This window comes from Ceratosolen solmsi, unplaced genomic scaffold, assembly GCF_000503995.2.
Source record: "Ceratosolen solmsi marchali unplaced genomic scaffold, CerSol_1.0 scaffold10, whole genome shotgun sequence".
Classification (NCBI taxonomy): Eukaryota; Metazoa; Arthropoda; class Insecta; order Hymenoptera; family Agaonidae; genus Ceratosolen; species Ceratosolen solmsi.
Genome location: NW_011948412.1, coordinates 13333336 through 13358827, shown reverse-complemented (window position 1 = coordinate 13358827; position 25492 = coordinate 13333336). Strand labels below are relative to the sequence as shown.

General features: G+C 27.6%; 1 protein-coding gene across 1 annotated transcript in view; it reads left to right on the top strand.

Moving 5' to 3' along the window:
- Positions 1–213: 213 nt before the first annotated feature.
- The window catches only part of Dgk (diacyl glycerol kinase 1), a 172031-nt gene continuing 146752 nt past the window's right edge, over positions 214–25492 (top strand). Inside the window, exon 1 of the mRNA XM_011496871.1 lies at positions 214–280. The gene's annotated coding sequence lies outside the window, so the exon portion shown is untranslated. The remainder of the gene's footprint in view (positions 281–25492) is intronic.

The window sequence follows — 25492 nt, the reverse complement described above, 5'->3', positions numbered from 1 at the left end:
GCTGTGCGTGTTCTCTCTGTTCGGGCGCGCAGAGGGATTGACGTACACGCGACGCGTCTTTCGCCCTCCGAGACGATAAGTATAAGGGAGAAAGTACGGGATAAGGAGGAGGAGGTGGTGGAAGAGGCGGAGGAGGAAGAGGAGGAAGAGGAGGAGGAGGAGGAGGAGGAGGAGGAGGTGGAGGAAGGAAGGAATTTAAAAGAGAGGTCCTCAGCAGGGAGGAGAAGGCGCTTGTACACCGCAGCGGTAACGAAGGACGCGGGAGAATGTCGGAAGAATGGTGAGAGAGATGGTGAAAGAAAGGAGCCGAGGGAGTGTCGGTTTATTGTTGCTTTTGTTTTTCGAGGCTTTAGAATCGATGTTTGGTATTGGTATTACCGTGGCCGGATATGCGGTACGTTTTGTTTACATGCGAATTTGGTTGTACGCGAGGCGAATAGTCCGCGATGTCGCGCTCCTTATCCGCTTGCTATTTTGCACGTTATGCGGGGAAACGGTACGCGTGCTTAGCTAATTATGCATTGCTTCATCTTCACCCGCGTAATAGAGATTGGAGAAAGGGAGATGTTAATTAGTTAGTAATTAGGACGATAAATTTGGTGTCACTATTGTCTTACATTTCAATTAATGAATAGTATTATGGTTATTGCGAGATTGTGTAAAAATGTTGACTACTCGCGTGCCTTATTTTTCTCGATCCTTCAAAATGTTTTATATGTTAAAAATTTTAATCCTTCGTTATTGAGGAATCGCATTATGTAGGAAATTTAAAGCAATAATAGGATAAATATGTAAGATATAATATCTGTTCGCAAGAACTCGTACGAATTCCTACCCAATATTGATAACATCAAGTAACGCAAATGATTTTACTGTAAACATATAAAATTTAAATTACAAAGTTATTTGTGCAATTTGTTATAATGTCTTATTTGGCGTGTCATTTTCATTGAAAACAGTATATTAATTTAAATATTTAAATAATAAAATTAAACATCGATTATTTAGTTAGACTGGCTTTTAACGATTTTAACTAAATATACTATTCGAGATGTTAAAGATAACTGTGGAAACAAGAGGGGAAAAAAAAAACAACAAAAGGAACAAAATAATAATGATAGACTACGATTAATTTTGAATTTGTTAAAAATATTTTCAAATTTGTTATTCAATATAATTAATTTTTAGCATCCAATAGCCAATTTAACTATTAATACCGAGTCAGTTATTTAAATTAGGCATCTACATTTGTGCAAATTAAGTGATTTGAATTTTCAAAAAATGCATCATTTTTTCGCGTAGATTTACTAAATATAAAGTAATGTATGTGTCGTATGTGAAAATCATTCTATAAAATTTTTATTACATTTCGATGAACTGTAAAAACGAAGCGGGTGAAACAAAGTTTCGATTTTTTTCTTCACTTTTTCGATCGCATAATTATGTTATTTTTACGTTTATACTCGAGTTTGGCGACTTGGTATGATAAAGTTATAAAAACTTTTATTCCGTTATAATTATATATTTATCGTCATTGTTTGTATAATATGAACAAATGTAGTTATTGATTCTTAAAATACGCTTGACTAATATAGTTTGCTTTAAATTTGATGCAGAAAATTGCAAGTTATATGAAAAATTTGATTATTTATGCGAATTAATATCAGGTTGTCGATAATTACCAATAAATGTATAGATCTACGTATAATAAATATTATGTTATTAATTATAGGAATAATATTGATTGGTTATAGAGTTTGTTAAGATACAAATTTAATGCCCTTTTTCGTATTTGAATAATTTCTATGACTATTTAAATGCATATTACGTATCTTTAATATAAAGTAGAGAATTATAAAATAATGTATATTAATAGAAATAAGAGCTTTTTTTGTCAATGTGAAAGTTTGACAAGATTTCTATAGACACAAAGATAGTTACTTCTTTTTTTTTTTTAGCAATGTAGCGCATAAAAGCACAACATTTTTTTATCTTTATTATTGCGAATTTAATTTAATTATTACTGATATAAAGTCTTTGAAATATTGATCTGCATAAAATTATATGGACCATAAAATCTAATACTGAATAATAAATTTTTAATCGTTAATTTTTTTAAACATCATACAGATGTAAAAATTAGAAAAATATTGAAATTTAAAAGAAATATGCATTAAAAGAATAATTTTTACTGTAGAAAATAGTAGATCGAACTTGCAATTTACTAATCAATGTTATAATTGATAAATAATTAAATGATATTTTTTTATCTTTTTTTATTAATGTGTAAAAGTATATAATAATTATTATATATAACGAATTTAATGAAATAATGATAATTAATGAAACCATTTATACATTTTTTTTATACGTTGGATAACGTGATGTTCTTTCATAATATTATTTATCAATAAAATTTATTGTTATATATTACATTATTGAAAATACTAATTTAACTATTATTCGCTTTTTAAGTGTGTGCCTTTAACTCTGTTATTGTCATCAAATTCGATAAGCGATGACAGAATAAAAATTTACGATAATTTAAGTGTATTTAATAGCTTTAGTTTTTCATTAAGCCAGATGTTTTTATTAAAATTTCTTCTCGTTACTCTCCTCTAAGTATATTGGGTAACTAAGAAATTAATTATTTAGTATATTATATATTATACTATTTATAATATTATATTATTTTTATACTGACATTAAAATTCTATTAACCGCAAGCTTATTACAATTTAATCAAAACAGTTAATAATAAATATTGTTTTAGCTAAAAATATAAATATTGAGATTTTAAAAAGTCAGATTGAGTAGTTATTTTTTATAGTTTTGTAAATAGTTGAAATTATCGGAGACAAAGTCGATAAAGTGATTTTGCTGTTTAGCTTTTCTAACTTTTCTGGTTTAGCACATTTTTTTGTCATTGCACTTTAATTACGAAAACTATATCGGTAATATTACATTACATCAATTAAAATATTCTTTTAAATACACTACAGAATATATTATAAATTAAGGATATTTATATTAATATTATTTAAAACAATTAAACATAAAGAATAATGATAATTATTAAATTTGCTAATTATTAAAGTACAAAGGCTTTTGGAAGTTAATTGTATTTACAAACTTTTCTTTTCCTTTGCTATTCAACAGATATAAATATTAATTAAATTTTATATATATATATATATATATATATATATATATATATATATATATATAATTATTATTATTATTATGGATATTATATATACTTTATAGCGTTAAATAGTACATTGTAGTTTTGAGTAACTTATATTTTCTTTCATGAGTCATATTATTTGTATTTTTATTTTTTTTTTGTATTAAATATTACGGGTATATATTGTATTTTATATTATATTAGTTATTTATGGAGAATATGGAAATTATTTAAAATCTTTCAAGTATTTGTTGAAAATATGTTGTTATAAAAATTTTTTCAACTAATTGGAAATAATTGCGCTCTACGAATGTTATATACATTTTATTTAATGTTAGAAAATTCTTATTTATTTTATGCAAATATTTTCAAATATCATGTGAGACTGAGCGATTTGCTTATACCGGCTAATTCATTATTGTCAGCACTTTGAACATGAATGTACAAGTGAGCAGTCCTATTGTTTTTTTTTTTAATTGTAAATGTTTTGTATTTTGTAAGTTATTAATATTATTTAATATACGTTAAAAGCAGTTTTTGATAATTTTATAACATAATAATTGCAGTGCTATATTAACTTTCTTAAAATAATAAAGGGAAAAATAATTCTTAAATTTCGATATTTTAGTTTCATATTGTAACTGCCTAAAATTGTAGATAAGGTAAATGAAATATATTATTGTTTTTCATCTTTGTGGCTTTAATAAATAGTTTAAAATACTACTATGTAAATGTGGTTATTTTTCCTAATTAAATTTTTCTTATGATTGATTAATGCACTACTATTCATACACTATAGGACCAAAGTATGCTAATTTTAATATATATTTATTTTCGGAAGCATATCGTTCAGCATTTAAAATTTGTTGTTTCATGCAAGCATAAATTCACACTTCCCTATTATAGGATTAAATTATGTCACATCAAAGATTAGTCTATTTTAAAAAATAGATCTTGATCATAAATCGATTAAAAAAAAGAACAAAGAAAAAATTAACGAATATAAATAATTAATATGTTTCGAGAAGCAGATAAGTTAACTTTCATGCAATAATTAATCCCCTTTATAATAAAAACATTTTATAGTAAGAATCGTTTGTATTTGAATATTATGCATGTTCTTTGATACGAGAATGATGGTAGTTTACATGTATTATTTATAATAATAAATAACGTTCAATAAGATCGTCAATAAGATAATTATGTTACTGTATTTAATTAGCTTATCTTCTTATCGGGCTTATCAATGTTAATTGTATTTAGATTATCTTAGCTAAGGATTTAATAAAAATGCTACCGTAATGACAGTTCAAAATCGCCATTTACGTTACGTATATTCTCTTAATATTTCAATTTTTTAGTGCAAACCCGGATTTTTATCTTTGTCGACAGTAATAGGAAAAACTTGTTACTTTTCCATTGATTTGAAACTAATGTTTACGAAAATAATTCAGCAAAAAGTGCTTAGTATTTTTTCTCTGAAAATTTAGCTAATATTCTTAATATAGCGGTGAAATGTCTTGAAGTACCTCATTAGTAAGTTAGCCACTTATTCATTACTAATATATGTCGGTTGATAATAAGTTGCGTAATAGTATCGCACATTTAATAATTGACAGATTTAACGATTACATTTCAGAACGTCATCGGATAGGTATACCTATATGTTTGTGTATGCATGTGTTTGTCATATATAAATGATACGGCGAACGAGTCAAGAGTATACTGGAAGTTTGTTTACAAAATACATATGCATATATTTATATATATATATATATATATATATATATATATATACCTGCGCACAGTTGACCTTTCAACGTAACGTGACGGGTATCTAGTAACAGATGCTCATTTGGTAACAAAAATATAATCCGATTAAGTAATAAAGTTTCCTCCGAATCACACGATTCTCGTTTCAGCTGCTGAAAAAAATTCAATAACAATTTTTCATTCGCTTTTCAGGTATTCTTTACCTCGATCGTTGACATTTTAGAGAGACTTTAAAGTTATGCAAATTGTTTAAGCTTCGATTTAACTGGATAATTTAGATTCTGAAATATTGTTTGTATATAATTTTAGAATTACAGTCATATTAAATAAACTGTAAAACAATTGTAATTGTGCTTAAATAATCAAACAATGCTTAAGTGAAAGTTTTTTTTTTTAAACATTTTTTCTATAATTATCGAAGCTATTACTTTGAAAACTCACTGAATGTGTACATTATAATATGATATGCACATACGATTAATTATATATTAAATTATTGTGAATGGAAAATTAAAAAAATTTTTTTTTAATTTATCATGAATTTAGTATGGTGAATATAATTATATTCACCATAAGTAAGTGGTAGTTTTATATTTCTATATAATTGTTACATAAATTTACAATTTTTAATTTACAATTAAATTTACACGAGTAATAATTAGAGTTCAGGGTTGAGATTCCATTTAATAATGGTTCTCTTACCTCAATAGCTTTTCACAATTAAAAATTCACGAATATAAATTTTTCGTAATTACTGAAAAACTAAAATGCAGAATTTCACTTAAGTTGTACTTGATTAAATTTTTTTGTTTTTATTTTGTTTGTTTGTTTGTTTGTTTGTTTGTTTGTTTTGTTTTGTTTTTTTTTTTTTTGTTTTTTTTGTACAAACAAACGGAATAAACGAAGAATTATAGGAGCTTCAAAATGGCCCAGTAGCGAAAATTTCTTCATAATGTGCTAATTTCTTGGTAATCAAATGGAATACGGAGAGTACTATGACAGACACCGTAAGATACATAATGTTTTTGATAGAAATTCGATTAATTAAGTTGTATTTTTAATTTATCGTGAAAAATTGGATGGAGATAAATTTTTGGATTATTCACGACTCTTATTCGCTTCTTGTTAAAACTTAGCGCCGCCTCTATCATAATTTAGGCTGATTAATGCCGCTTGGGGTTGAGTTTCGTCAACGGCTTCGGGATAAACATCGCGCATATGCTCGCATGCGATGATTCTTGGGCATTATATTTCAGATGGTGTCAACCTGTCTTTCCCAATCCATCATTTGATCTTTCACATCTCACTAAATCTGCATCCTGTGTACTTTATACACGAAACTGTCACACATTTGGCGTACATAAATTCTCTAATCCCGAGTCAATCGAGAAAATACACGTCGGCAGTTGTTCCGAACGGCTGCGGGAGGGGGCAGGGGGATGAAAAATTTCTATTTGACTAGCCCACTTCCGCTACGAGGTACAGCGAATCTTTCGACTCGGGTTATCGGTCGAATGTGTGTAGTATACCCGTCTAAATTATATGAGGGTAGTGCCAAAGGCTCAAGTTGATGCTGAAAAATTCATTGAAAACTCAAACACTGATGTGTCGAACTCATTTGAAAATGTAATTATTATATTTTTATGTTAAATAATACCGATTGAAATGATAACGGTGACTTAAATTTTAGACAAAATATCTTTTATTTCATATTAAATATAATACGTATACCTATTATAAAAAGACATTTTGTGAGAATTATAATAAAGACTTTCTTAAATTGACTTATGTAGAATATCATTGGAATTAAAAAGTACACTTTGTCATAAATACTATTATGCAGAAATTTTTAAAATTTGTTGAGAATAGCGAATGAATGTAAATGTATGAATTTCAATTTCATTTTAACAACAATACAACGAATGTTAAAAATATTTTGAATATTATAATTTTTATTAAGCTTTATAAGATGATGTTGTGAGAAATTGATGATAGAATTAGTAAATGTGTGTTCACGAGATGTGGTATTTAAAATTTTTGACATTTTCAAAAGTATATTCGTAGCTTATAAATTATTTATGTGTTGCTCCATGCATGATGTATTGTCTACATAATTTTACCTTATTTCTTAGGTTATTTTACTTTTAATCACGTTCTATTCAATTTATCTTGATGATGAATATTTATCTACAATATACATACAAATGAGAAACCGTGTATTTTCTTTCAAAATTCGTCAACTTTTTCGCTGCACGGGGAATATCATTTTATTATTTATTCAAATTACACCTTATGCTAAGAGCACTGTACATCACCGAAATACATAAAAAATGTTTCTTATAAATCAAAAGCTTTTTATTTTGATATTAAATAAGCTTTGTGAAATACCGTCCTCGGAAACACTTCTTCAAGTATCCTCATTTTAAGAAGGCAAATAGATATAGAGAAGTACGTTGTTTTCTTCGTGTATCTGTAATCAAACAGCATGTAATTTTTTCACGCTCACTTGCATTGACTGTCTCGCAAAATGATAAAGAAAAAAGAAAAGGGGGAGCGAATTTTGCACTCATAAGTTAAATTAAAGCTCCAAAAATACGTGCATATCGTATTTACTCCTTTCTTTTTCCGCTCCTCTGACCCAATTTTTATTATTTTTTCCTCCTTCTCTTTATGTTCTCAAACTTTAATAGAGAACAAAGCGAAGCGCATACGCGTTTCTGATTTCGAGGATGATTTAAAGCGTGTTTTTACGACTTTTATATATTTTATCTCTTATTTGCTTCGGCGCGATCTTTGGGTTTTTAGCCTATAACGCGCGCCCGCCCGTCTTGAAGATTTTTTTTTTTTTTTTTTTTTTTTTTTTTCTCAAGATTGAATGAAAGTGCTTTACGAAAGGCAAAATCGTAAATTATACGTCTTTACTGTTGCAAAAAATCATTGAAATTGATAAAAGTATATTTTCAGTACACGTAAAAAGTAAAGTCCTCTTTACACACACATTCATACACACACGCGCGCGCGCGTGCATATAAACACACACACATGCACGAACACAACACACACACACACACACACGCACACACACACACACACACACACACACATATATATATATATATATATATATATATATATATATATATATATATATATATATATATATATATATATATATATATATATATATATATATATATATATAAATATACGTGTGTGTGCGCGCGCGCGTGTTGTGTGTGAATTCTGAAAAAGTATATTTATCACGTGAAAAGTTTGGAGTTACATTTTCAAAAGTTTTAATGTCAATACTACTATCAGCGTATGTAATATAACCGTATATTACACGTGTATAAACCAGATGGCTATAAATTTTATTATTTAGAAGCGCGATATGGCGTAAAAAATTATGCAAATTTTAAATAAAAATTCAAAATATAATACAGACAAATGTAATATATGAAAAATATTTCAAAAGTAATAATAATCTTTCTCCTAGTGATAAAAAATTAGAATAAGGAAATAAAATTTTGAAAATGCTTTTATGATAAAATGTCATGTAGAGTAAAAGCTTTAATGGTTAATAATACAAAAGTAAAATCTGGAAATAGAACTTAAAAAGCCGTGCTTTAAATTTTCAAGTTGTAAGAATATATATTATTTAACTCTGAGATAATTTTAATAAATTATGAACGAGCCGTAATAAACTCTCGGCTAATTAAATTGCCCCTTTGATCTTTTGTCAATTACTAGAAAATGACTAACTATGATACATTCCAAGTGGTTTTAGTATGATATACTTTAAATAGTTTAACGGCCTTTATAAACGCCATTAGCTAAGTCCTAGAGTTCCATAAGTAAAATGTAACATCAATATATTTATCATTTCCATCCATCAAGAGAAAATATTTTCTTATCTTTTTCTAAAGTACTTTCAATCTATGGTTGTTTCGACTGACTCCGATGGAATTATCCTATCCATGGTTTATGATTTTACACGTTATAGGCGAGACTCGTGTCCGTTACATGTCAATGAGTTCGTGCGGCCACAATTTCGCCACTCGACCGAAAAAAAAACAACATCAACAACAAAAGTCTGACGATTAACAACAGCAAGAATTATCATAATGTTGAGGGAGGTTAGGCGAAAAAACAAATGCGACATTTTTTATATTTACGTCGGTAACGAATCCGGTGAGTAAAATGACTTTATTAGAACATTTTCAAAGTCGCCCTGACATTTTCAGTTTGCTAGCATTGCAGTTTGAAAAGTAGATTTAGTTTGGAATTCGTGAAAGTGTAAAATAAATTTGTGCTATTGAGCATTTTCAAACTTTGGCTTAAAGTACTTCACGAATTCTTATTAAAAAGCGATAAAAAAAAGAAAAAACAAGCAAAAGCTCGGCAAAGCATAATTTTTTTTTGGAATTTTTTTTTTTTACACAAAATAAGCGAAATTTAATGTATTGCAAGTTGAAATTAAAAATGTTCAAAAATTTTCTTTTCCCGATTTAATATTAAATTATATTTTTTACATCTTCTATTGTATAATAGTGTTTATACTTTCTTCAATATAATATTTTAAGAAGGATATATTTCAATTTCCTTAAAGGGGTTTTATTTATTGTTTTTATTTAATTATTTCTTAACTATTATTTTCAAATTGTTAGAATTCTATGAAATTCGATAGACTGTGAAACTTATAAATTTTTCTTCTAAATTGTTTGATTAAAAATCTGCCAACATGTAGCTTGGCTGGTTTTCCGTTTAATATATTCATAATAATATTAAAATTCATATTTATTATTTAAAGAATAACATAACTTTATAATACATATAAAAAACTAAAACTTTTCCTGTTCAGTTTTCTGAAAGTAGGGAATGTATGTACGCTTCGTTTCCTTCAAATTTGATAGAATAAAAAAATACATACATTGTACGAATTATAGAATAAATAAGAATTTTTTATCTTATATATTTTCTAAATAATGCTTAATAATAATAACGTTCGATTGTTTTAGGCAAATATCAATGAAATTTATATTTTCTTTGGTTGTTAAAAAAAAAAATATATATATAAAAAGCTTTCCATAAATTAGTTTTACACGCGAGATAATATGAAGTACTAGAATATTAGTCGGAGGTTAGTAGTTTTTGATAATGAAAAATACTAAAACAACTCATTTTATGAAATTTTACATTTCAAATGTTAAGTGTTGGTAACTAGTGTAATTTTCTTTTAACTTTTTCTGAAGCTAATTACATTAGAATTATATTAAAAATTTTTTAAACACCTCCACATTTTCTTTCAACGTTAATATTCCAAGTATAAAAGGACAAAAATTATTTATTTAAGAATAAATAAAAAGTCCGAATTTGATTTGACTTTTTGACCTCAATTAATGTCGTTTTACAATTTTTAAAAACTAGTGCATTAAAGAAGTCACTGTAATCAATGAAAATTTCCGATTTTAACGCAATGAAATATCATTTGATTGAAAATTTTTAATAACAGTTGATTTACAAATCCGTGCAACGATCTATACGAACCTAAATGCTAATTTCGCGATGAATATAGGAGGGAAAATTAAAGAGGATCGAACGAAGGAAGCTAATAATTGGGTAAAGTTCATAAGAATCGCATTGGAGAACTTTGACTTCCCTGTTCATTAATTGATAAAACTTGTCACGTCGCCGACAAATTGGGGTCATATCGCGACTGCTCAACTGAATTTTCCATCCGCGGTGTCGAGGTGTCCACTACAGATTCTAAACGACTGTTGGCCATTGGCCAGACTCATAAGATATTCCATTCAGTTGAGATGACACCATAAAACCGATAAATTCGCTTAGTGCCTCGTTTCTGCACATCAATTAACAATCGCCTCATCGATGTGTACAGAATTGCGTTGGCGTGTGTGGTAATGTGCGTAGCGCTTTGACGAGATTCGGAAAATAGGCGGCCGAATGAGTTTGAAGTTTCGTAAAGAAATCGTTGCAGTCCTCCCTTCTTATGACTTTATCAGGTTGGGATTTATGAAAAGATATGAGCTTGAAAAGAATGTTTAAGGCCGTTGTTATAATGATGAGCTCCAATGATTCTATAGATTATTTTTGGTTAATCGAGCAGACGTTTTCTGCCATCAGCATAAAAATTTTCTGAAAAATTCAAAAATTCAAATTTCAATCTAACCCACGTATTATTTATATGCGGGCGTCCCATTTTACTGAAGATGCTTAAGTTACGATGGAGGAATGCATTTTGTAGAATGTTTTGGAACGGGCAATCAGATGGTCTGATCAGATTTCAAGTCCGTAACATATTTTGAGTACAGTAGGGTTCAAGTTTTCTAGAGATTGTTTTTTTGAATCGAGTCCAAAAGACATGATTGAGAAGACTAAAGAGCTTTAAACGAGTTTCAGGCATAAGATATTAAGTTTTCTATTCATTAAGGAGATAGGCTTGCTTAATATTAACATTGACACACACACACAAATATAGCTATAAATTAACATTGGCAATACAATTTGTAAATTTGATTCTTTTAAAGATTCTAGGGTGGATTAGACTTAATATGGATGATTAATTGAATTGTAATCTTTAGCGGTTAATAGTCAGTTCAATATTTAAATTAATAATGCATTACAGTTAATCGTGAAAATTATCATTGCATCGAAATAATATTATTACATGATCAGAGTACCGAGTTAACGAGGACTATGATTATCTGGGAGAATTTTTTAGCAAAAGTATACAATATTTATTAATTTGTTTATAAATCTATAATAAATTCAACATATCTTACACTCATTAGAATTATTAAATGTATTTGGATAACAAAATTATTTAAATAATTCCTTATTTCTTAGTGTAGATAAGTAATGTTATATCACTTCACTTGTTATTTACAAATTTATGGATATAACATGCCATTATAGGCATTGTTTACATTTTTTAATCTCAAAGTTTTAACATTTAAAATTTCTCATATTCTTAAATAGCTGAATTATGTTCATCATCGGTAATATATTACTACAAAAAAAAAATTTGATTATTTTCTTTTTTATGCTAAACTACGTAATACTTTTCTATCAAACAAAATTTTTCTCACACACTTTAATAATAATAACTGTCGAGTGTCCATTAATATACAGAAGCAAATAAATAATACTTTACTCGCTAGTGTAATTAACAAACGAATAATCATAAAGTGAAACACTTAAATGACATATAATATTTTCATTATTATTATTTACATTATTTATCGCAATCATAAGATTGATTTGCTTTATATGTTATTACATAAGAATGATTAAAAACGAGAAAATTAATGAAATAAAAATACTATAATAACATTTTAAAGTTATAGGAGAGAATATTTAATAATAATTCGCGAATTGAAATTATTATTACTATTTAATTATATTTTATATATAATTATATTTATCAATACAATACAAAATTTAAATATGATGATCGAGTGGATCCGTTAATCAATGATTTAATCGCGCGATACTGCATATATGTACAAAAATTTGGTAAAAATTTATTCGCTTTTACTTGTTCACGTATAATAATAGCTTTCGATACATTACATTACGTGCGTAAACTACATCGCGATTGGAGATTGCTAAGTCGTCTAATTAATCTTGCACTCGTGGCTTCAAAGTTACCTTTTATATTTGCAAAAATATTTTATGAATTGGGCAAGTATCGTCGGAATTGCTAGATGAAACGTAAATTACCAGAGTTTTGAAATGAACGGCTAAGATCTGACTTTAATCATTTCATTAAACGTCTGTTTATAATAAATCAGCATCGTATAAAGCATATTATTATTACAAATGATATTGCAAATTTTTGAAAAGTTATATTAAAATGTAGTAGTCGATGATGAAAAAATATTATAGCAATGGAAATTTTAATAAATATTATTTCATAAAATATAGCAAAGTATATGTTTATAATTGTATTATATGATTTTTTTACAGACATTTTCATTATTAAAATCGCTAATTGCGTTTTCAAGTTAATTAAAACAGCTCGATCATGAGTATTAGTTTAATATAATATTAATTAAAAGCAATACATTAAAATAAAAAGTAGGAGTTTTCTTGAAAATGCCCCAGTCATTTCTTTTAATAGTTTTTACGTAAAAAAAAAAAAAAAAAAAAAAAAAAAAAAAAAAAAAAAAAAAAAAAAAAAAAAAAAATGCTCTGAACATTTTATTATTAAAATTAAGTAAATTCAAGCCGCAATGAATAAATTTAATTATAATCATAATACAAAAATTAAATGTAACAGCGAGATGTAAAGATATGCAAATAATGAATATTCTTTCTTTCGCATAATGTGCATACGCTACGACTACAAGAATGATATTTATTTTCAAAATTAAATCTCTTTTACGCTTATAATAGTATTTAAATGCACAAATATTATCCACTTAAAGCAATATTCGTAATAATTTGAAGAATAAAAAAGCAAAAGAGCCTTTCTTGCGAACTTGTGCGTGATCAGTTTTTCATTTTATTTTACTTCTTGTTTCTTGGATCGTTCGTCCTAACTCCCATTTATTTAAGCCTAAAAAGTGTAATTTATTTATTTATTTTTAACATTTTTCTCCAATGTCGCGGCTCTTTCTAATTTCTGCAAAAAACAAAAGAAAAACAAGGAAATATGTGTATACACGCAAGGTACATTCCAACAGGTAGTTGACTCTTTTACTGGCCTTTTCCTTTTTCGAATTGTCTTTTGCCGTTGTTAGCGCGCTTTTTCTTTTATAATATTCTGAAAGTCGTCTCTCTTTTTTTTATTAATCGAAGCTGGTAATACGATGCTTCTGTTTGCCGATATTATATACTTTTGTTTGTCACGACACCGTCAATGCCCGTAATGGCTTTCATTTCTCGCGTGTGTTGATAATTAACTTTTTCAAAGATAAAAAAAATCGAAGGATATGTCGAGGATGGAGAATCTAATAAGAAATATGCACATTCTTGGTAAAGTACATTTTAATTGAATTTCTACTGTTCACCAGCAGTATTAAGGCAAGTAAATTGAAGTCTTATCAAATTTAATTTTCGCTGGATGCCTTTAAAGTATATTAATTGATGTTTTTTTAATCGACATATTGATGATAAAATCGCGCAATAACGTGGACATAAACATCAGATTACTAGGACTTTCAAAAATATTTTCAACCTGTCTCATAAAATTATTTAAAATGATGCTAATATAATATGAAAAGTTCTTATGAATTTACTTATACTTAACGAAAAGCATAGAATTAATAAAATACGATTCGCATACCTAGAATTTATACTATTTATGCTTTCCAAATAATACCCTAATTTACCCTTATCCTATTCAAAATATTTTGTAATTTGGAAATAGCAACAAATATTTAATATTGTTCTGTTAATATGTTTGACGTAATTATTATGCTGCCAACATCATTTGACATTAAGCTTTTATAAAATATTGACTATTAAGATTTGTCATTTTATGAATTAATGTTTAATAACGATGGAACTGCGAGTTATATAAATGATTAATATGTCTTAACATTATCAATAGAATTCAATTGCAGAATGGGGAAATATTATTAAATACTTGAGTTTATAACATTGACTTTTGATTCATTTATTAAATTGGATTATGATAAATTTATATGTGTGTTATACTTTGATTTAATTTTTATCGATATATTTTATGAAGTAAACATTGAAATTATGACTGAAATAAGAAAAAAATAAAAACATTTTTATTCTGAATGAATTTTTTTCGAAATATTTATATATAAAAAGCGTGATCTTCATTTCGTTATGTTAATAATCAATTCTCTACTATGATATTAATAATGAAGTTGACGAATGGTTTTTATATTCAAATTCAAGACTTCGGATGCAAGTATTTTATGATGTATCAATGATACTTCTTCCTTCATAAAGTTCATTGATACACTTAACTAAACTATGAATAAATAATAAATAATAATACATTATTATTTATTCAAGTCATATTAAAGACAGATTTTGACATAAAAATCTACATATTAGATCTTGAAATCTATATATTTATAAATTTGTAATAAAATTATACACTTTATAAAAATTATCTTGTCAAAGAATATTTCTTCATTCGCTAACATTTCATAATATTATTGTTGTATTATTATATTTAATATTATTATATTATATTATATTATATTAGATTACATATAATATAATATAATATAATATTATATATTATATATAATATTATATTTAATATATACATAATAAAATTATAATTTCAAAATAATATTTATTATATTTCTTTTTTTTTTTATTTATGAAATATTCAAAACATAAAATTATTATATTCATTTGTTGTTGTTGTTGTTGTTGTTGTTGTTGTTTTTTTTTTTTTTTTTTTAATAAAAATTAATGAAATTAAATTCAGTATATTAAAATCTATATTTTTGCAATATTTGATACTACAATTTTACTTCACCCGAAGATGTCGGCAATTATAAGTTGTAGAAACGTGAAATGACTGATAATAAACTTAACCGATAAGAATAATTGGATAAGATAAATATAACCTTACATCAACACGAATTTAAGGTGTTATTATCGTAATAATTAGTAAATTATGAAAAATAGCTTTTCGATACTACATTTCTTATCAATGCATTCTAATGCTTCTTCGTCCGTAACAATGTGAAATTAGTATATTTTCTGTCGGAGATAATTTTTTGAGAAAGCTAATAGAAAATTAGATGAGATGTTTGTAAAAAATCAAGTAGAATTTACTTAAGAATTCCCGTCAGATTTTACGTATCTGTTAATTACTCATAAGCGGAACAAATTTTACTTAACGTAATATGACATTTGCTTGAATTTGCACAATTAAATTATCTCTTTGAATCGTTCGATATCTTAATTTACGTTACAAAAACATATTTCAACCCACATTTATAATAATAATTTATATCTTTAACAGTATATTACATCACATTTAATTAAATCCAACAAATATAAGAATCATAGCTATTATAATAAATAATTAAAAATCACAAATATTTTAATAATAATTTATCTATTGTAGCTAATAGGTAGAATCCTATATTACGATAAATTTAATAGGCCCGTGAAATATATTTTCGTCTAATTCGTGATTCTTTGCTTATCCATTCGCTTATGCGCACATGTATGGATATTGAGCAAGCTGTCGCTGAGGAAAAGCGCAAAAGAAAAAATGTATAAAAGTAGAGGTAAATGACTTAATATATGCATGTGCCCAAGCATACTAACGAGCTTGCTATCCTTCCTCTCATACTGTTTCTCTCTCTCTCTCTCTCTCTCTCTCTCTCTCTCTCTCCCCTCTCTCTATCTCTATCTCTGTTACTCGCGCTCTTTAACCCTATTTCATTTCTCTCTCTCTCTCTCTCTTTGCTCCTCTTTGGGAGTGCATCGGTATACAAAAGACATTCACCGTGATTGGCTTGTCCTTAATTGCACCTGGGATTTGGCTTAAAAAAAAATTTCATGTCGTATATATACACACCGGTGCATATCCACGCCCGAACGCACCCACGCACACGCCCACGCATAATACAGACACAAACACCCGCATACTGCCAATGGGAATAGAGTATTAGTATCCACAGGGGCGTGTCACTTGACGAAATACAACATTTATTTCTTATTTTTATTTCACCTGCTTTTCGCCTCTTTTTCTACATTTTCTATTCGAGTGCCTCGTCTGTGAAGTTTTCACACATATAGCCTCGTTAATTAGCTAAAGAATATTCTCAATCGCGCTGACTTATCACTCGATGATGGTTCTATTAGATATAACCGGCTACTCCGATGAAATTTCGTGGTCTGGTTTATCTCCCGATTATGTCTGCTAAATTAAATTATGCCTCCCTTCTTGAGCTCACCGTTATAAATTATAAAGTAGCACTTTATTTAATGAAAATATAAAAAAGTAAAGACACTATTCGATTGGAGCCAACAAATTATCTTATTTCAATTTTATTTTTTTTTTCTCCATTTTTTCCTTTTTCTTCTTTCCATTTTTTTTCTTTTTTCCGATATCACACAATCCTTACTTCGAACTTCTTCACATTTTAAACCCATTTCCTCTCTATAACATGCAGCCTTCGATACTACAAATGCCGCTTTTTATTATTAATGTAACTTTTAGGTGCCAAGGTTGCATTAATGCAATAATAATGTTAGAAGTTTCTTAGATGGCATTGAAAATTGTTAATGTGAAAATTAAAAATCCATGGCTTTCTTTTTTCACCAATGACTTATGCTTGCTTTTTCATTTTACTTTCTTTGTTGACGATGCTTCTCTACTACCGACAACCACCAACATCTCTTCTATTCCATAAAGAAATCGTACATGTATTATTCATTTCTGACGGCCATAAATATCCCTTCCCCTTTAACAACTTTCGAAAGAAGCGCGTAAAAGTTCACGACATCCTACCAACTAAGTACCACTGTGGCTTACGACAAATCGTCCTTCTCATACGGATAACAAGCGACCAATTAATGCTCTGGCTGTGATAAAGCGACCCCTCGCCAACCAAGGACGGTCGTGAAGTAAAAAATCCTCGTTCGCACTCGAAACCTGATATCCGTCTCTCTCTCTCTCTCTCTCTCTCTCTCTCTCTCTCTCTCTCTCTCTAAAACCCCTACAAATGAGGCTGGTCCAGTCAAGGTCGCGGACTCGCAGGTTGTAACAGGGCGTGTGTCGCCATAGCGACAAAGTCTGCGTGCCGTGAAAGATGAGCATCGGGACGCTCTTTTCGGACTCGTGCGCGCGTGTGCGTCGATTATTCCGCTGTCTCCAATAACCCACGTGCGCGTCTTACGAGGTACGATGAAACAACCGAGTGTATGTATTAGCACAAGGGGACAAGGGAAAGGGACTAATGAGGGGCCCTTTTATCAGAGGATCGTGACGCAAGATGCGGTCTACTCAATTCCTCTTCCTTATGTTGTTTTATTTACTCGTCTTTATGGACTTTCTACGCTTTGACAATACTAATCGAATAAGACGGACTCTGGAGCTTTAGTGAGCGATGGCAAAGATTAGTACGTGACGAGCTATCGATGTTGGAGAAACAGTCACGTGACAAAAGACTATGCTACGTTTTACAGTTATAGGAAGTCTCGTAATATATATTGATAATTGTAGTTTCATAATTCGTAAGATTTATAAGAAAGTACAATATTGTTTTTACTTCGATTTTACGCCGCGTAAAACATTCAGTGACATTGTAAATTAATATCAGTGCCATTAGAATTGATTTTCTATTTCTATAAATACTTACAAAATATTTTCGCATGTTAACTTATGAAATTAAATATTTTATCTATTTTGACAATTTATAAACGAATTCTTTTTAAAAGTAAATTTAAGGATTTATTATTACGTATATAAAGAACTAACTATAGTTATAATATTTTTTATCAAATTTATTAGCATGATGTATTGCTTGAATTGGCTATATCATTGAAAGATGTATGACATATAAAATTAATTTTTTCGTAAAGCTTATTGAATATTAGCCGGATGTACTATAATATAATTACTAAAAGGTATGATTGACTAAATGTATAAATGAATGTGATTTAATTCTTTTATATAAAAGAATAATAGCATTTTATTTTCAATTTCTATATATAATCGGAGTATTAGTTTACTTTCCATTATTATATTTTGATTACATGGAGAGTAATAATATAATGCCCTTACTCTCCTTTAATTAAAGATCATTAATATTCTCTATTTTCTTTATTTCACACGTGTGCGCGCGTCTGTCTGCGTGTGTATAATACTTAAGTAAAAGTAATTATTAAACAACCTATTGTAATGATTTCAGATTCGTAAAGATTAATATATTTTTTCCTCTATTGAAAATACGTTTATCCATTTACACGTAGTCATTATTTTTATTTTATTTCTTTTTAATCTACACACATTTTTATTCACTTGAAGGTCACTAACTACATACTTAAACAAACTCACATTCCGAAAGTGTGTAATTCTCGTAATAAATTTTCAGTTTTCAAAACAAAAAAAAAACAAAAAAAAACAAAACAAAAAAACGACACTGAGTGAAGGCTAATCCAGCAAATAAAACGGGCGATAGAATCTCTAACGCAATAATTGATTAAAAAGTTTACGTCATCCTGAGCGCACATCGTCGTTAATAATTGCGGAGACGATTTCAAATTCTGATTCGATCGTATTATTTTAACTTATTATTCCAATGGCAATTACAGAAAGATAATTGCGAATTATTCATCAATTCCAAGGGATAATTCGTCCGTGTGTAACAAAGGATTTTTCCAGATTTTTGCTCATTATTATCTTAGTAAGGAAACATTTCATATTTATAAAGTCCAAATTTTAATTATACTTTAGAAACATTATTCTGATATCAAGACCACTGGCACAAGAATTTATTTTAATTTTTCTAATATCTATCCTATTATTATTATTATTATTATTATTCATGTTTGAATTTTGAGATGTTAAACTTTTATTAACGTTACTACGCGATATAGAAAATTGCAGTAACATTGTGTTATGGTGGTTCTCAGATTTTAATTAAATAAGAAATTTCCTTTCATTGTTACAAATTTACTAATTCTCCTGGAAATATTGTGAAAACTTGTCAAATTTAATATTATTACTAATATTGCATACTTATTAGATAAGCAATTATTTGAGAGAACATTGCTTGCATAATTAACAATTAATACTTCATTGACAAAAATATTTCTAGAGCTTTTTACTAATATTTAAAATTGACTACTATGGATATATATATATATATATATATATATATATATATATATACATCTGTACACAGGTTGTTTTACATTAAATTCCAAATTTAAATATAAACTTAATTATGACTTATAAAAAAACTGCTTAAAATAATACCGCTTTAAATAAGTGCTTTAAAATAATATTTTCAAATCTATATATATATATATATTAACATTGAAGAATATTATATTCATATAAACAATTGGATAGATAATAACTAACAGTGGAGGTTATTCATTTTTTATATCAGGTTCATCTGCAATTTTGAAAAGATGAATATGCAATAATTAATATTAAATTGTTTAGAAAGAAATTTTCCTTTCTTTTTTTAAAGAAAATTAATAAATTATATTTGAAATTCCGGGATATACGAGCATAAATTTCTTAATCACATGTTTAATTAAAGTACTTATTTTTTATAATACTTTCCATTCGGTATAGAATATTTTGAAACTGTTTAGGAATTTATATATAGTGATGCTATTTGTAATAAAGAACACGAGATATAGAAAGAAAATAAATACACATGCATATATGCATGCGTGTATTATATATATAATATATAAACCTATATAATACATGCACTTACGTACATAAATGGTATAACGACATGACATACGCGCACATAGGCAATTAATATATAAAAATGTATAAAAATGTTCAAAGATTACTGAAATCAATTCGAAATGCGAATTGTGATTTCTGTAAACGCTTAAATAATACTTTGTTTGTATGTTGAAACGTCATTTATGAAGTACCTTAAGCTATTTAACATAAATATTCAGATTTTTATAAATACATACGTTATATTATTATTAATTTTCACTTTTATATAAAATCAGTAAAAAATAAAATTCTAGCAAGTACTTTTTTCAAATTATTTTAATCATTATACTTAATCATTATACTTAAAGTTTCTGCTTACGAAGAAATTATCGGTTTGATCGATTTTAACTAACAATTTTCGACTAGAAATTAGTCGACTTGAATTAAAACATTTTTTGTCACCTTTCATCATTTAATAAAAGTTTTAAGCAAATTAAAGAATTATTACGTAATTTGTCATCGATACATTCGAGCTTGAACTTTAATTCGTTAATTATTGAAGAAAATTACAATGCATTAAGAGTGAATGTGAATGAATGGTAAAAGCGTGAAAAGTATATGTTATATTTGGTCGATGATGTTAACGAAATAAAATTTTTATAATACAATAAGAAATAACGGTTAAAATAATATTTCATAGAAATACAGTATGAATGAAATGTAGGAGTAAGTATGAAATTATTATATAATTAAATAGATCAGTATAAGATTAAATATAAATATATTACTAAAAAGACATAATTAGTTTTTAATGATAATTAGATATCAAGTTATACAACTAATTAAACGTAAATGAACACTTTTCAAGTATGCGATTTTTTTTTTTGATTTTATATCTTCAACGATTAAAACATGCCTCTAATAATTTATCAAAAGATTTATATTTAATGCAAGAGAAAATTGTATCAATTACATTCTCCAATAATTATCAATAAGTATGTAATCCTACATTAATTTAAACTTCATTAGTATGATAAGATTTTGTCATTATCTTATTTCTAGATTATGCTACAATTATTTAGATTCTAGGTATTAACAGTGGGAAATAATATATATAACTTTAATATTAAAAGTAGTAAAGTATGTATATTAATTTTATGCACTATTGCATTATTATGTGAAAAATTGATAAAAACTTGATTTTATAAACAATTATAAATTAGCTTCATTATGCATAGACCAAGTGATATGTTTAATTGTGTAAATTCCATATGTACAAAGTCATAAAATATTGCCAACAGCTTCTTTATATATAAAATTTTCATTTTATGTACTAAGGCAATCTCACATGACAAGATACTTTTTATATTTACCTTCTATTTCTGGAATAATTTGCTTCACTTCATTTCTTCTTCCTCCCCCCCCCCTCCAATATTTCATAAGCCATCTTTTTTGAGCAATCAAATTCCTATTTTTTTTTCTTTTTCTTTTTCTTACAATTTATTTCTACATCAACAATGATGTTATACAACTTGTACAATATTACAAGATTATATTGATCTTTTATTTTGATTTTTAATATCATTTTAAACTAGTTTTAAAGTTATTATTTACACTCTTAAGTGCTTTATAAAGTAATGAAATATTAATAATGTCAGACAGATAAAGAGAGAAAGATTTTAAATAAATTTACATTTTAAACTGTACAATTTTGACATTAATTGTGACTTATCACGTTTTCGTCTTTCATCACTATTTACCATTTGATTATATTAAGTTACATTTTAGATTACTTTATAGCCCACCCAACTAAAAGCATCTAAAATAAACTAATCAAGTAACGATCATCTCTAAGTTAAAGCCAACGATATTTTAATACTTATGGTGGTGATATTATTGTCTTAGTTTATAATTTTTCTAATACGTTTTGAAATAATTTTGGTAGAAAGATTTTATATTCATATATTTGCATGTGAAAAAGTAAAATATTATTTTTTTTTTATTTAAATTTCTTTCAGCTTTGAAAATAAAATTTGAATTTTGAATATATATATATATATATATATATATATATATATATATGTAATAAAACAAAATTTATATTTTTCTAAATATTGTAAAACGTATCTGTCGTAAGATTCTTACTGAAAACGAATGAGCTTTAATTTTCATGAAATTTACTTTCTATATTATCTATATGGTAAGCTTAAAGGTATCGAATTAAGGATTTGTGTTTACGGGCACGTTTGTTTGTTTGTTTGCTTGTGTGTGTGTGTGTGTGTGTGTGTGTGTGTGTGTTTTTTTTTTGTTTTTAATTTATCGCGGTTGTTTTTGGAGGATGTTAAGAAAAGTCTGAAAAAAATTGCCGTATCATTTATTTTCGACATCTCAAGTAGCATGTATGCATACCCGGCCTCTTTTCTTTTGAAATAAATCTTTCTGTTTTTGTCTTTTTTATCTTGCGTTCTTCTATTTAGTACAGTAGCCGAAGCATAAAAAATATGGCTCTTCTTATTTCCCGCTTTCAGTAATTCTCGAAGTCTCTCCTTCCCAAGATATTTTCTTTGCGAATAATATTTTATTTAATGTCATTTAAAGTAATGTCATAAACATTATTGTGATTTAAATGAACAACATAATATAAAGTGGCCCACATTAAAGAGCTTAAGAGTATTTAGGCGGTAGATCGAAGTACATTCTCATACGCGATGAAATTTTTTGTTTATTAACATATCACACTCGATTGAATTAAATAACTTAATAATTCAAATATCCGATTAAAATTACATTCCATCGGGATTTTCTTAGTCCATTTAGAATTATTATTTCTTCTTCTTTTTTTTCCGGGTATCTAATCGGGTATCTAATAAGAGTTCCAAACATTATTAAAAATTTCACTACATTTTCTCAATGTAAATATAAAATATTATATATTAAAAAACGACAAAGAAAGAAAGGAGAATATTTATATAATAATGATGCTTCATCGTGTAAATCATTGCGAATAATCTTAAAGCTTCGATTGATATGAATTATTTGGGAAAATCGTAGTAATCCCGCAAGGCACGATAAAATAAGCTAGCAAACTTATTTAAACAATAGAATTCAATCTGGTATCGATCATGTATTGACACTTGTCCATCATGCATTGACTACTCGTCCTTGTCGTTGGTTCTATGAATATACAGTAGAGTAGCATACATCTCCATGTTCGTCTTTCGTGTCCTCGCACGGCCTTTACGTTTATCCATCGACAGCGGCGCGGTCGTCCGTCGATTTACTCTACGAACACAGAGACATTGGCGACGCATATGTGTTCACCCTAGTGGAGAAATTCCAGCCGATACGTATGTCGCATTTCTTAAACGGACGTAAACTCAATACGTCACCACGAGCTCTGGCGCACGTTATAATTTTCATATAATTGAATCTTGGATTTTTTTGCTTTTACGTTCTATGAGAATGGCAAGGAATGTAATCGAACCCTCGAAGGAAAAAGATTCATTTTTGAATGACGTGTCAATGGATGAGCCATTAATTGTATATTTCATAAGGTACATCAAGTTTATATATAAGTGTAAAGTAAATTTTTTTCGCAATTAACGGCTCGTTTCATCGTCCTTTTCGTTTCTTTCGTTTGTTTTTCTTTCATTTTGTTTTTTAAAATTCAAGTACAGGCTGACATTTACTTTGTATTTGTTCTAAATATATGTAGTGAATAAAAGGAATTATCTTATAATAATTATTAATTCTTAATTATAATTACTCTTAGAATAATTATTGCAATACATCGAGTCTTAAAAATATCTTGTCAATTGAAAATATCCATTCATATCAATTGGAATAATAACGAAAAAATATTTGTTTCCCATTGTCACGATCGTGCTTTAACTATATTATAACATTTAATTATATTTAGCAAGTGTGAAATGATAATATTCGTAATAAATTCACTTTCATATAAGCGACGCTTCGGTATCGCCTTGATAAACCAGGACATATTCCACTGGGAATAAATAAAACATTATTAAATGAAGGAAACTCATTCGACACAGCGAAATGCTGAAGTGACTGAACCGAAGTCGAGAAAATACATGTACATATTTTGTATTACCTTATTCATCGTGAAGCACACGAGCGGGGAAAAAAGATTATTCCTCGAATAAGATGAGGAGAATCTGGTTCAAGGGACTCATTTATAGAAAAGAGCAATGCGGAAAAAAATCCCTAAATCACGTTACGTTGCCAAGTGCAGGACGTTGACTGACGTAAATGTTCCATCGTCGGCGTCGACTCGCAAGTTCTCTTCTCTTTGCTCTCTCTCTCTCTCTCTCTCTCTCTCTCTCTCTCTCTCTCCTATTATTGGGCTCTGGTTTCGTAGCTGTAATCAGTCCAAGTATCGTCGTACGTTCGGTTCTAAAAATCTCGTAAACGATGCATATATTATCGAAACGTATGGAAATGACACTTATTTCGTCTTTCGTATTATTTATTTTTTGTATCAGAGGAGGGAATGTGGATGACAGAGTATTTTCTATTACATTTTTATAAAAAATAAATGCTTTATAATGTTCTATATCGATTCATTCCACTTCATAACATCAATTCATAACCAATTCTTTGACATTTTTTTTTCTAACTAATTTATTAGCGGTATCTCTTTACACAATCTTTCATCTCGATAATAAATAGAGATTTTATTGCGGTTTAACATTGAAATATACATAATTTTTATAAAATTGTCGATACTATGGTTTGCCTGTAGTTTATGGTTAATAATAAATTAAATTAAAAGGGCAATTGAGTTACGGAAAAACAGAAACATTAGGAATATTAATCTTGATCTTTATTTTGAGCGAGAAGTCGGAAGGTCGGTCGAACTATATAAAGAATGAAGTAATGGAGTTGTACTGGAGTAGTATTGACGAGGAAAATTTAAGAAATTCGTAGTTTAGCATTGCCAAATAAATTATTTGGCCAATAGATATATAGATATTAGCAGTCGCGTGATTTTATTAATTTTAAAATTCTAGTATCTTTTGTTTCTATATATATGAAAGTTATGAAAAAACATATAACCTCTTACATTTCACACTTGGCTATTTTTTTTGTTTTTGCTTTTTTTTTCTGTCTTTGTGCAC